The following is a 12,718-nucleotide window of genomic DNA, read 5'->3' as shown; positions in this document are numbered from 1 at the left end:
AATCGAGAAAGAAGTGTTGAGCATGGTCGAGCTGGCCTCAGAAGCAATCATTAGATGAACCCGTACCTGCCCTACAGCCAGGAGAGGTGGCAACCATGTGATGGGCGGTCGTTTATCTTGCAGCATAAGAACAATGGCCACAAGATCAGGGAAGAAGAGCTTGGCTAGTTAAACAAAAACTGCTGCTTCTTACTAAATAATTAAATCAACCGAATAAATAATTATTAAGATCCACAAAACATGAAACTTTTAGGAAAGTGATAAGGTTTTTTTTTTTTCTTTTTCCAGTTGCTTAAAGAAACCAGGCTGCTGCTATGACATGCTGAAGCCAGTGCGTAGAGCGGCTTAAGACACCAGTCATGAACAACAGGGAGGGCATGGGCTCACTGTGTCCCCTGCAGCAAGCAAGCTGTGTGGCTTGAGGAGCCAGTTTACCTCCTGTTCGCATCTCATCTTTTTATTCTCCTCTAGTAGATGAAGAAAGTTCCAAAGACGGAAGAACAAACACACACAAAACCCTTGAATCTTGAGAGCTGGGTGTTTTTCCTCCTTGAATTCTATTCTTTGTATTTGAACACAAAAGATCCTGATTGCTTGAATTGGTTCAATTTCAAAATCCAAATAAAAACACGCCTGTTGTTCTAATCTGATTTAAGTTTTCAACATTGTCAGGAGCGCTGAGTAGGAATTTAAAGGAGCAGCTCAAGGTTTGGGCTCTGGCCTGAACCCGAAGCCTCTGAGCGCCACCTACCCCCCACCCCACCCCATCCCCCCACCCCCCTACCCCCGCCTGGATCCCTGCTGGGACAGCTGGAAATTGCGCCCGCTTGGCTTGTGAAGAAATGTCTGGTGGGCTACTTCTGTCTGCTGCTAGGCTTCCTCCTGGCTCTGGGCACTGAGAAGGTTGTCACGAATCTGGATAATCCCCTGCTGGAAGCTTTCCTGCTTCTCAGGAGAGGCAGCCAATCATTTCCCACAGCGGAGGAGCACAGGTGGCTGGCTGGCTACCTGACCCCCAAGGGTTCTGTGCAAACTAATTGTTTTTTTCCCTTAGTTGGTATGAGTTGCTAATTTTCTTCCTTCCCTCCCTCCCTCCCTTCCTCCCTCCCTCCCTCCCTCCCTCCCTCCCTCCCTCCCTCCCTCTCTCTCTCCCTCCCTCTCCCTGTCTCTTCTTTCCTTCCTTTCTTTCTCTTTTCATCTTGGGCCAAAGGACAGTACACTGTCAGGAATTTCAGCTTTATGAAGACTCAGTTGAGGGACAGTGACATGGGTCAACAGAACCACTGCTTTCTGACCCAGCTCTGAGGAACGGGGAAAATGACAGAAGACACCTCCCTTCTGCTAGCTGCCTGCATACAACGCGCACATAATCCCTGTCACCACACACACACACACACACACACAGAGAGAGAGAGAGAGAGAGAGAGAGAGAGAGAGAGAGATTTCTGCCTTCGCTCTGAAGGAAACAGGCAGGTTCAAAGCCAGGAGCTGACAAGAGGACGAAAGCTCTGTCAGAGGAGGGGCAGCTTGTAGGGGCTCAGCACACAGGCTGGACTCCTGGGAATAAAGCTTTTGAATTGAGCAGGCTTTCCGTATGTGCAAGGGCCCACCACATAACACGGGCTCAAGGAAATGTGTTGAATGGATTGGATGAGTTAAATGTCTGTACCTAAACAAGGTGGTTTCTCTCATCTCTGTCTTCTGGCTTTTTCTCTCTCTCTTTACCCAGGCAAGACTTGTATTTACCTCCAGAGAAAGGCTGGGCCAGCCAAGTACCCAATGAGGAGCTGGACCAGCCAAGTGCCCAGTGAGGAGCTGGACCAGCCGAGTGCCCAATGAGGAGCACGTTGCCTGAAATAAGTTGGTTCTTCCCTAACTTCATAGTGCCCCCTAGTCCCTAGCCACCTCCCCCCCCCCACACACACACTTTTAAAATGTCAGATCCAAACCAACAAGTATGACTTTGAAAGGTTGAGGCTGATGAAGCTGCACTGATCCAGCCATAGGCTGCATTTTGCCGCATGATGAGGGTCTTCTTCAAGGCCAGCCCAGCTCCTCAGGTCTGTAAGGGGCTGCAGCCAGGGTCTCCCAGCAGGCTTTGGCCTAGGCTCTGTGCTGTTGCTGTTTCCCTCAAGAATGTTAAGTTAGAAGGGATCCAAAACAACAGGAAGAGGAAGACAGAGCATTTGATGTCCTGAGTTCCTGCCAGCCCATCCCTCTATAAATCTCTGTTCCTTTAATAGGACTTAAATTATGCCTGGAAATCTGTCTATGCAAAAGCTGTGGTCAGAAGCTTAAACTTTATCTGTGTGCTTAATATCTTGCTGTTCATTTATCTGTGTAGACAGATGGGCAAAGAAGAATTGCAGGAGTCTTCACACTGTGTGCTGGCCCCGGGGCTGAGCCCTTTGCCTACAGACTCATTAAGCCCATTGTAATCTGAGGTAGGCATTCCTATCACCTCCACTTATAAGTGAGGAAAATGGGACTGAGGGAGAAGTACCTTGTCCAAAATCAAGAAGGGTCAGGAGTAGGAGACAGATCAGAGCCATCTCACTGGAGCCCGTGTTCCCAGGCCTCACTTTTCCTGCCAACCGACACTTGGTGATACAGTGGCCAGCCTGGCCGTGTCTGGGATAGAAGCATGTTCCTCTGCCTCAAAGGAGCAGAATTACACTTCAGGTTTGATATTTGAGATTCTCCTGGCAGATTTCTTTTTGACCCCAAGCTTTGCCTGGTCCATCAATGATGGAGGTGGGTCATCTTTCTGTTGTTTCATTGGTTAAGTAATAAAGAAACTGCTTTGGCCCCTTTAATAGGACAGAAAATTAGGTAGGCGGAGTAGACAGAACAGAATGCTGGGAGAAAGAAGCCAAGTCAGGAGTCGCCATGATTCACCCACCAGACACAAACGCAGGTTAAGATCTCCCTGGTAAGCCACTAGATCGTGGTGCTACACAGAATATTAGAAATGGGTTAATCTAGATATGAGAGCTAGCCAGTAAGAGGCTGGAGCTAATGGGCCAAGCAGTGTTTAAAAGAATACAGTTTCCGTGTAATTATTTCAGGGCATAAGCTAGCCATGTGGGCGGCTGGGTGCCGGGGACGCAGCCCTGCCGTCCATATTACTACAGAGTGGCACCCAGCGTGGTAATGAACACCATGTAAAAGCTGAGAGGGCTTAAAAAGGACAGAGAGAGAATTTAAGACAGCTTTTTGCTGTTTTGGGTTGCGTGCCGCAAAGAAATTGTCCTGACTCAGCAGCAGGAAAAAACTGGCTGTTTTAAAATACCGGCTTTCTGGGCTGTGCTGCCATTGCGATCTCTGTCTGGCTCCTGCAGGAGACAGAGTCTTTGAATGGATCTTTTGGAGTAAAGTGCTATGGCTTGCTTGATGGCAATGTGGACTGCTGTGTGCCTGGAACTGTGTGTGGCTCAGGGGCACCAAATGGCTCTGAGGCAGGAGGGCTCAGCTCCGCCATGCTAAACTGTGCTGGTCTCAGGCAGGAACTACCATAATTACCATAATAACAGCACAGTTAAGGTTTAGACTGGCTGTAAACAGGCAGTACCGTATTACCCATACATGGTGCAACTTAAGTTTTTAAAAAGTGCTTAACATTTTAAGAAATGCTCCTGGATAATAAAAAAATTACAGATTCACAATAGAACTGATTCAGACACTGTTGGATGAATGTACGTAGGCTAGAGAGAGAAGAAACAAATATAGAGAATAAAGTTAATGGTTTAAAAAAAGGGTAAAGTCTTTAAAGAGACAGAATACAGATAGTTGTAGATTAAAAGAAATAAAATAAGCCACGTAAAAATGGAAAATTCACAGAGAGTCTGGATTCTTTGTATTATTGTGTTTTCTTTAAAATTTTTGACTGTGAAGGAGCTAAGTACAGAGAGACATTTCATTATATGGGCTGCCAAGCTAAACCACAATGGATATAAGGGTATTATGATTTCAGAATATGGGTCTAAGGATATGATGCTTTGGAGAGGGTCTTCTTTTGTTTTCACAGAGGATGAGACTCTGTGGATTGCGTCTATCCCGATATGGTATGATAGACCACGCCCTCCTGAAAAGTTGCTGTGAACACCTTCAGAAAATTACTTCACTCAACTGCCAACTGAAATGACCCTGACACACAGGTTACACCATGAAAGATCTGAATACAACGCCCCCATTCAGCAGGAAGCAGTTTGGAGAGAAAAACTGCGCCCACGTTCCCAAATATGGTTTATAAATGTTCTTTTACATTTAAAGGGGGATATGATATAGATATGAATAATTTGCATTGGTATGGATTTTAAGGTTAATTTTGTTATATGTATATGTATTTCTGTTCTTAAGGTATTGTGATTATGTAGTTCATTTAAAAATGTAATGTAAATATAGGTTGTTAATGGATAATCATCGATAATAGTAAAGCTTGTAGTCATGTTAGTTAGATTTTCTAGATATGCATAGATATATTTCAGATAGGCATTCTTCATATCTTTCAAAGGCTACAGAATATGGCATTTAAGTGTTTTAATAACTTAGGGCTTTTCATGACAATGAGACACGTCTGCTCCTGGCAGCACCAATCTACTTCAAGAGGAAGATGGGCATCGAAGAGGCTCCTTATGGAGTTTGATAGCCATTTGGGCATGAAACTGCTCATGCCTGGACTGTTGCATAAACTGGACACAGAGAACCCACAGAAAGAGGACTGCTGAACTTGCCTAAAGGTGAGATGGTTTTTCGGGGTTCCTGATTCATGAAAGAGTCTGCGAGACATTCTGCAGGACACAGCAAAAAGTGACTGAACTGTCTTTGGAATTTCCTGCTTGATAAAAATGTCTGCTGGATACTATGGGCCTGTAGGCTGAAGATGGATGCCCCAACGGTACAGAGGAACTTTGGGTGACTGTCCAGGCAGCAAGATGTCTCTGTCATTTCTAGAGTTTGAAGTATCTTACTTCTTGTTTACTTAGGTAATATTATATCCTTCTGGAGTCTTTGATGGAGTTGAAGAATGGATAGATAGTTATAGTTTTCCTTAGTTATGATAAGAGATAAAATAGATATAAATATTGTAACTGTAATTCTTGCTTGATAACCATTTTGTTATATGTAATCTTACTATGTTAAAGTGAAAGCCATTTTTTGTTTAAACAGAAAAAGGGGAAATGATGGAGGTGGGTCATCTTTCTGTTGTTTCATTGGTTAAGTAATAAAGAAACTGCTTTGGCCCCTTTAATAGGACAGAAAATTAGGTAGGCGGAGTAGACAGAACAGAATGCTGGGAGAAAGAAGCCAAGTCAGGAGTCGCCATGATTCACCCACCAGACACAGACGCAGGTTAAGATCTCCCTGGTAAGCCACTAGATCGTGGTGCTACACAGAATATTAGAAATGGGTTAATCTAGATATGAGAGCTAGCCAGTAAGAGGCTGGAGCTAATGGGCCAAGCAGTGTTTAAAAGAATACAGTTTCCGTGTAATTATTTCGGGGCATAAGCTAGCCATGTGGGCGGCTGGGTGCCGGGGACGCAGCCCTGCCGTCCATATTACAACACATCAAGTGACTAGCAAACAGCAACTGTCATTTCCTTGTTGACTGTATTAGGTGTGTTGCTGAGCAGATTGTTTGCACTCTGCACTTCCAACTAAGAAGAGGGAGTACTGGTTTAACCACTGTTCGTATCAATAGAAATCATCTAAATCTGTGACAGCTTGTGAATCCTTCCTAAACCATTTATTGATCAGCATAAATCAGATAAATCCATCATGTATGTGTCATTGTGGAAAGGACATTGGCTCAAGAATTGTTTTTATCGGGAAAGTTTTGGCCAGAAAGCCAAAGAACAACCAGAGGGAATGGCGTGATCCTTTCCTTACTCAACTAATGCTTTACTGCCCCAAAACAAGTCTCAGTGATGAGCAGGTCAGCCAAGGGACGAGTTTCATTTTATATATTATCTATCCAATTAGATACATCTATCCATAAATGAGAGAAGACAGAGAAGCCCTGCATTCAACAGGTTTGCAATTAATTTCAAGATGATCTTTTAACCTCTGGACTAAAGTCAAGTAGAGTAACACCCTTATAGGCCAAGCACACATAGCGTTAGCAGTTGAAATGACTTTGCAGTTCCACGGGAAATTGGCTTTTTTATATATTTATTTATTTATTTTTAAATATTTATTATGTATACAATATTCTGTCTACATGTGTGTCTGCAGGCCAGAAGAGGGCACCAGACCTCATTACAGATGGTTGTGAGCCACCATGTGGTTGCCGGGAATTGAACTCAGGACCTTTCGAAGAGCAGGCAATGTTCTTAACCTCTGAGCCATCTCTCCAGCCCTATATATTTATTTTTATTAATTAATTTGTGCCAGTTCAATCACAGTTCCCCTCCCTCCTCTCTTCCCACTCCCTCCCTCCAACTTGTCCCCTCCCCATCCATACCCACTCCTTTTTCTTCAGAAAAGGGCAAGTCTCCCATGTCAGCCAGCCATGGCATATCGAGTTGCAGTGAGACTGGGCACCTCCTTTCCAATTGGACAAGGCAACCCAGAGTCCCCAAAGCAGCTAAGAGTCAAAGTCCACGCTCCCACTGTTAGGAGTCCCACAAGAAGACCAAGCCACACAACTGTCACACATGTGCAGAGGGCCTTGGTCAGTCCCATGTAAGCTCTCTAGTAGGCAGTTCAGTCTCTGTGAGCTCCTATGAGCCTAGGTTAGTTGATTCTGTGAGGATTGTGTGTGTGTGTGTGGGGGGGGTGTCCTTGGTCCCTCTGGCTCCCACAATCCTTCCTCCCCCTCTTCCACATGATTTCCTGAGGTTCACCTAACGTCTGGCTGTGGGTCTCTGCATCTGTTTCTACCAGTGAGTGAATTAAGCCTCTCTGGTGACAACTGGGCTAGGCACCAATCTATGAGTACAGCAGATTATCATTTGTTCACTTCATTGACTACTTGGTTTGAGTGGTCATGTTTGCTTCTGTCCTAGCTCTCTGGGCTGCCCAGCCTCTGGGTCCTCTGCCATTCAGGCAGTGACAGGAGTGGACTCCCTCTCATGGTATGAGTCTCAGGCTGGACCAGTCGTTGGTTGGTCATTCCCCTAATTTCTGTGCCACCTCTTGTTGTATGATGTTTTATCCTTTACTCTTTTGGCTTTGTGAGGGGCCCACCACCCAGCTCCCAAATAAATCACTACATCATTCTAAGTTAGGAATGCCTGGCCTTAACTTGACTTGTTTCTTGCCAGCTTTCCTTAACTTATATTATCCCAACTACTTTTCGCTCTGGACTTTTTCCATTCTCTTACTTTTGTAAATCTTACTCTTACTTTGTAGCTGGATGGCTGGGCCCTGACGTCCTCCTCCTCCTCCTCCTCTGGCTCTCTTCTTCTTCTTCCTGGTTCTCCTTCTATTTATACTCTTTGCCCGCCAGCCCCACCTACCCTTGCTCCTGCCTCGCTGTGGGACGTTCAGATTTTTATTAGGAACATCAGGCATTTTAGACAGGCAAAGAATCACAGCTTCACAGAATTAAATAAAGGCAGCATAACCAAAAGTCACACACCTTAAACTAATATTCTGCAACAAACCTTTACCCCAGAAGATCCTGTAGGCAGGGTGTATTGTAAGTCAAAAGTTATGTGACTGACATGGCCAAGGTCCCAGTCTCTCTATTGGAAGTCTTACCTGGTTACAGGAGACAGCTGATTCAGGCTTCAGATCTTATCGCTGCTAGGATTCACCCTCATAGATTTCTGGGAGTTTCCATTGCCCTACGTTTCTAGCTCATCCTGGAGATAGCCCTGATTCCAGTTGTCTTTCACAGTACTCTCCTTCATGGGAACAGGAGGGACCAGGTCGGGGAGGATGGATGGAGGGAGTACTGGCTTTTCCAAATGACTTGTAGGAAGTTCACGGAGCTGGAGTTCAGGCTTCTTCATTTCCCGCTCCTTGCCTTCAGGGTATTTGTGAATGTGAACTAAAGCTGATTCATTCTCAGATGTCTCATTCGAGATAATGATGCAACAATAGAAGTTACAACTGTGCCAAAGGTCACAGAAAAATAGCTACACAAAAATGTATCTAGTAGAGTAGTTCCCAAATTAAGTAACAAAAGGGTTATGGTTTCTGAGAACAAGGCCGGTTTCTAATACCTGCTCTCTAACGATGTTCTTCCCAGACAGAGCCACTGTCTCCCATCAATTTCCCCCAACACATGCGTCAGCTCCTGATGCTAAGCACTGGGGCTCATCTCATCCCCTCACCGAGCTCTCCCACACTAGGCACTTGGAACCTAGGAGACAGTCACTATTTCAGGACACCCACGGCCTTTCAGGGACTGCGACACTTTGGAAGATAATCAGTATACTGTGTAAGGGCTCTAATGGTGATATTTAGAGAATTCTTCTTGATGGTCAGTGGATGCTTCACAAGGCATCTGGTAGGCTGAACTATGAAGGTCAAGGGTTGATCACCTTGATACAGCTGAGAGACTACATCTGGTTCTGACCTTCAGCATGATAAAGAGCTGGGTTTTGAAAACAGCAGAAGAATTTTAAAAAATTGCTTTTGGATTTGGACAGCACTGAATCCTGATTCTACCGCACACCAGTTATGTATTCTTGACATTATTGCCCTCTCTGAGCCTCTGTTTCCATATCTATAAAAATATTGTGAATATTTTGTATAACTTTCTGTGAGGACACCCTAAGTAAAGACATATAATAATTAAGACTAAGAGATAGTAAATAAAAATACAAGATAGCCTTTTAATTTTATTTTTAGGAAGTAATTTTTAAGCACAAATGAGCCTCAAGTACCACATGGCATATATATTCGATATGTATTTGTCTGATATTAAATTTATCTGAAATTAAAATTTAACTGGTAGCCTGTTGTAATACTTGTCCAATGACAGATAACATTAAGTGAACCATGTTTTAAGTTGCTACGATGAGGGCTTTCAGACAGGGGTACTGACTTGACGTAAATAAGAGTTTTGAACAAAACAACAGACTTTGCACAGCATGTATGTAAGAGGGACTTATGGGAGCAGAAAGTGAAGGTTATCTATTAGTGTTAGAATTCAGAAGTTTCTCCGAGAATAAGGAACATATGACCTTAAAAAAAAAAAAAAAAGAGTTTTCTTCGAGATGGTTGGTAGCACCACCACCAACAAAAACATCCCACATTTGTAAGAGCTAGATCATAGCCGTGGGGTCTGAGGTGCGACACCAGCTTAACTGTTGCTGGCTAATAGCACGGCCAGGTCACAGTTTCTTAGCTGATGAAAGATGCTGCAGGTTAAATCAGATAAAAGTCCCGCAGTCTTAGCCTGTGCCTTGAACTATGGAGAGACATTCAGAGAAGGATGTGCCCCCCCCACACACACACACATACGAAGGCTCACAATCCTGTCTTCATCTAGAGCTGGCGCACTAACATGTACTTGTTAGGTTGCATCACTTCCTGAATCACGTTCCATGAAGGCAGGCTGGTTGCAACACAGCGTCCCAGGCCTGGTGAACAGGAGGTCCACTTCTCCTTTGTCAACGAATGAATCAGAGTGGGCTGGGCTCACCGTGAAAGGTTCGGTGGGATTCCTTAGAAATGGGCCGAGCAGGAAATCGTGGTCCTCTTCGTCATCATCCACTTGGCTGCCACTCACTGTGAACCAGGCCTGGAACACGGCGCTTTCTGGAAATTCTACTCAAATCTTCCAATAACTCTTAAAAGTAAAGGTTTAACAAGCCTCGAAGCCCATTTTTATTCTGCAAATCAGCTTAAGTACTATCTCTGGGAGACCTTCCGTAGCCAGCCTACCTACCAAGAAGCGTTCCTTCATGCTGCTCCTCTATCTCAGCCCAAGTCCTTTCACAGGATCGAAAGAATTTAATTTCTGAAAGCCCAAAGTGAATTTATTAAATATTTCTGCTGCATCTATCTATAGCCCAGGGCTACAGGAGCTGATTTTCTTGCTACTATTGTGTTTCCAACACCCATTAGACAGCACATTGCCTGACTCTTAGTAGGGATCCAGTTAGTATTTGTCAATAATACATTTTATTTCCAGGTTTGTCTGCACAGAATCACTGCAGCTTTAAAAACGTAAAGCAACAATCACATGCGCATACACATACAAACGCACACATACATACCACACACACAAACACATACAAACACACACACAAATACACACATGCATACAAACACACATACCATACACATACACAAACATACAATATACATAAACACACCACAGTGCACACAAACACACATAAACATACATACACACATACACATAAAAAGCCACATATACATACTACACAAACACACACACATACAAACACACACATGCCATATACAAACACACACAGCATCTCAAAGACACAACCATGAAGGCCTCACTTCACACTCATCAGACCCAAGTTTCTGCTTGGAATAGATTTGGGAAACCCATGCATCCTTGTTTCTTCTTTCTCTTCTTTTCAAATTCTGTGTCTCAGTGTGACACACTGACGAAGGTGAAATGGTCACTGAGTACATGTACCTGTAAGGAAACTGTCATGGCTTGCAGAGGAAATGGCCCAAAGCGGATGTGCTGAAGGCTTGCTTGCTCCTCAGCTGGTGGCACTCTTGGGAGGTGTTTGGTTCATGAGGTCATTGGCCTCATCAATGTATTAATCCACTGATGAATTCATAACTGAATGGGCTTTCAAGAAGTGGGTCAGGGCAGAGACATGTCTATGAGGGAACTTCTTGTCCCTGGCTGCTGCAAGAGGAGCTGTCTCTTTCGTCACATGCTTCTACTGCCATCATGTCCGGCCTCACCTCAAGACCATGACAGTGATGCTCACCCACCACGGAATGACATCTCTCCAACAGCAGCTAGCTAGAGTAAATTATTTTCCACTACTCAAGGCCCTGGGGTCATTATGGAAAAGAGTTCAGAAAGATTGTTACAGCCAGAAGAATACAGAGTTTGCGGTGAGATCGTGCCTTCAAAAGATGTCAGAAGCTACATCCACGAATTAATTCTCACCAACATGGATGCCAAAAACATGAACTTAATAAATATGACACCAGTAGCCATGGGAAGATAGGTAATGAGGTCTCAACCCCTAAGCGAAGAATTACAGGCAACTAAGGAATGTTGACAGTGGGAGATATAGTCTTCTCCAGGGTAGAACACACCAGCTGGATAGCCCATACCAACTGGTCATCCCTGAAAACACATATACAAGTAACATTATACAGACTGAGGAGGTTGTAGTTATGCATTTATGAACACACACACACGTATATGTGTATATCTTTATATATGTATATAATAACAAAGGAAAGGAGATTAAGATTTGAAAGAGTGGGGGTATAAATGGGAGGGTTCAGAGGGAGGAAAGGGAAGGAGGATGGTGTAAGGATGTTATAATCTCAAAAAAATTTAAATTACTTTAAAAAGTCGTTATGAAAAACTGGGAGAATATATTTATAAATATTTACCTTTATCTGTAAATAAAGTGCCTAAGTAATTACTTACGCCAAAAACATATAAAGGATTCTCAACATGAGGAGGCTGGAAAGGTGAGTCAGCAGACAAGACTGCACACAGCTTGCACAGAGGACCCACATTCGGTCCCCAAAACCCAGGTTGGAGATTCACATTCACAAATGGTGGATGGCTGAAGACCATTTCCAGGTCCCATGCTTCTGTAACTGTTTCTTGTCTTTCCACTGTTTTGTGAGGTGTTACTTGGGGATGGAGGCACTGGGATTTGAACCTAGAACCTCATGCAATCTAGGCAGGTACTTTGTCACTAAACTATCCCTTTTGAAGCTATTTTGAGATAAAACCTTAAGAAGTTGCCTAGCCCTGAGCTCACCCTGTAGCCCAAACAGGCCTTGAACTTTCATTCTCCCTGCTACAGCCTCCAGTGTAGCTGGAATTACAGACCTGTGCCTACTCGCGGTATTTTATTAGGAGAGACTAGGAAAGGGACCCATGTGCCTTGGTTTCTGCCCTCAGGAACGTGGGCTTTAGACTCCATGGAAATGTTTCTTCTGGGTACTCAGAAACTTTTCCTACTTTCTAATTTGCTTCTGTCAGATAACATTGACTGCCACTCTTCGTTGGGTTGGTCAAGGTACAAGGGTAACATTATAAAGTTCTTGAAATCGATACAGTAAAATAATAATCAGATGGCCTTAACCTTGTATGAGAATTCCTTAAAACACCTGGCTAAAAGCATTTCTGATGAAATTGGTGGAGAAATTTCATCAGGCTGGCACGAGGCATGTTGATCCTCCAATAGGAAGTGGTTGCCACTAGTTAGTAGGCACCTACTCGGAGATCAGGAGACAGAGAATTCATACAGATATTCCTAGACTTGCAAAGAGAATTTGTGTTGTCTCTACAATCACCCCATGTTTAACAAAAGAGCCTGAAAGTTAAATGACCACCACATTTAAGAACCCATGGGACCTGGAAATAGTCTTCAGCCATCTACCATGTGTGAATCTCCAACGTGGGTGCTGGGAACCGAATGTTGGTCCTCTGTGGGAGCTGTGTGCAGTCTTGTCATTCATTCAGCTCTTAAGCTAATTCTCCACATTTGTCCTGTCTCTTTGTAGGGCTCCAAGGAAACAGACATGAAACTATTATGCAGTTACTTGGTATATTTTCTTTCAGAGAGGATGAATAA

Source organism: Chionomys nivalis, chromosome 8 (genome assembly GCF_950005125.1).
Source record: "Chionomys nivalis chromosome 8, mChiNiv1.1, whole genome shotgun sequence".
Taxonomy (NCBI): Eukaryota; Metazoa; Chordata; class Mammalia; order Rodentia; family Cricetidae; genus Chionomys; species Chionomys nivalis.
This window is presented reverse-complemented; position numbering follows the sequence as displayed.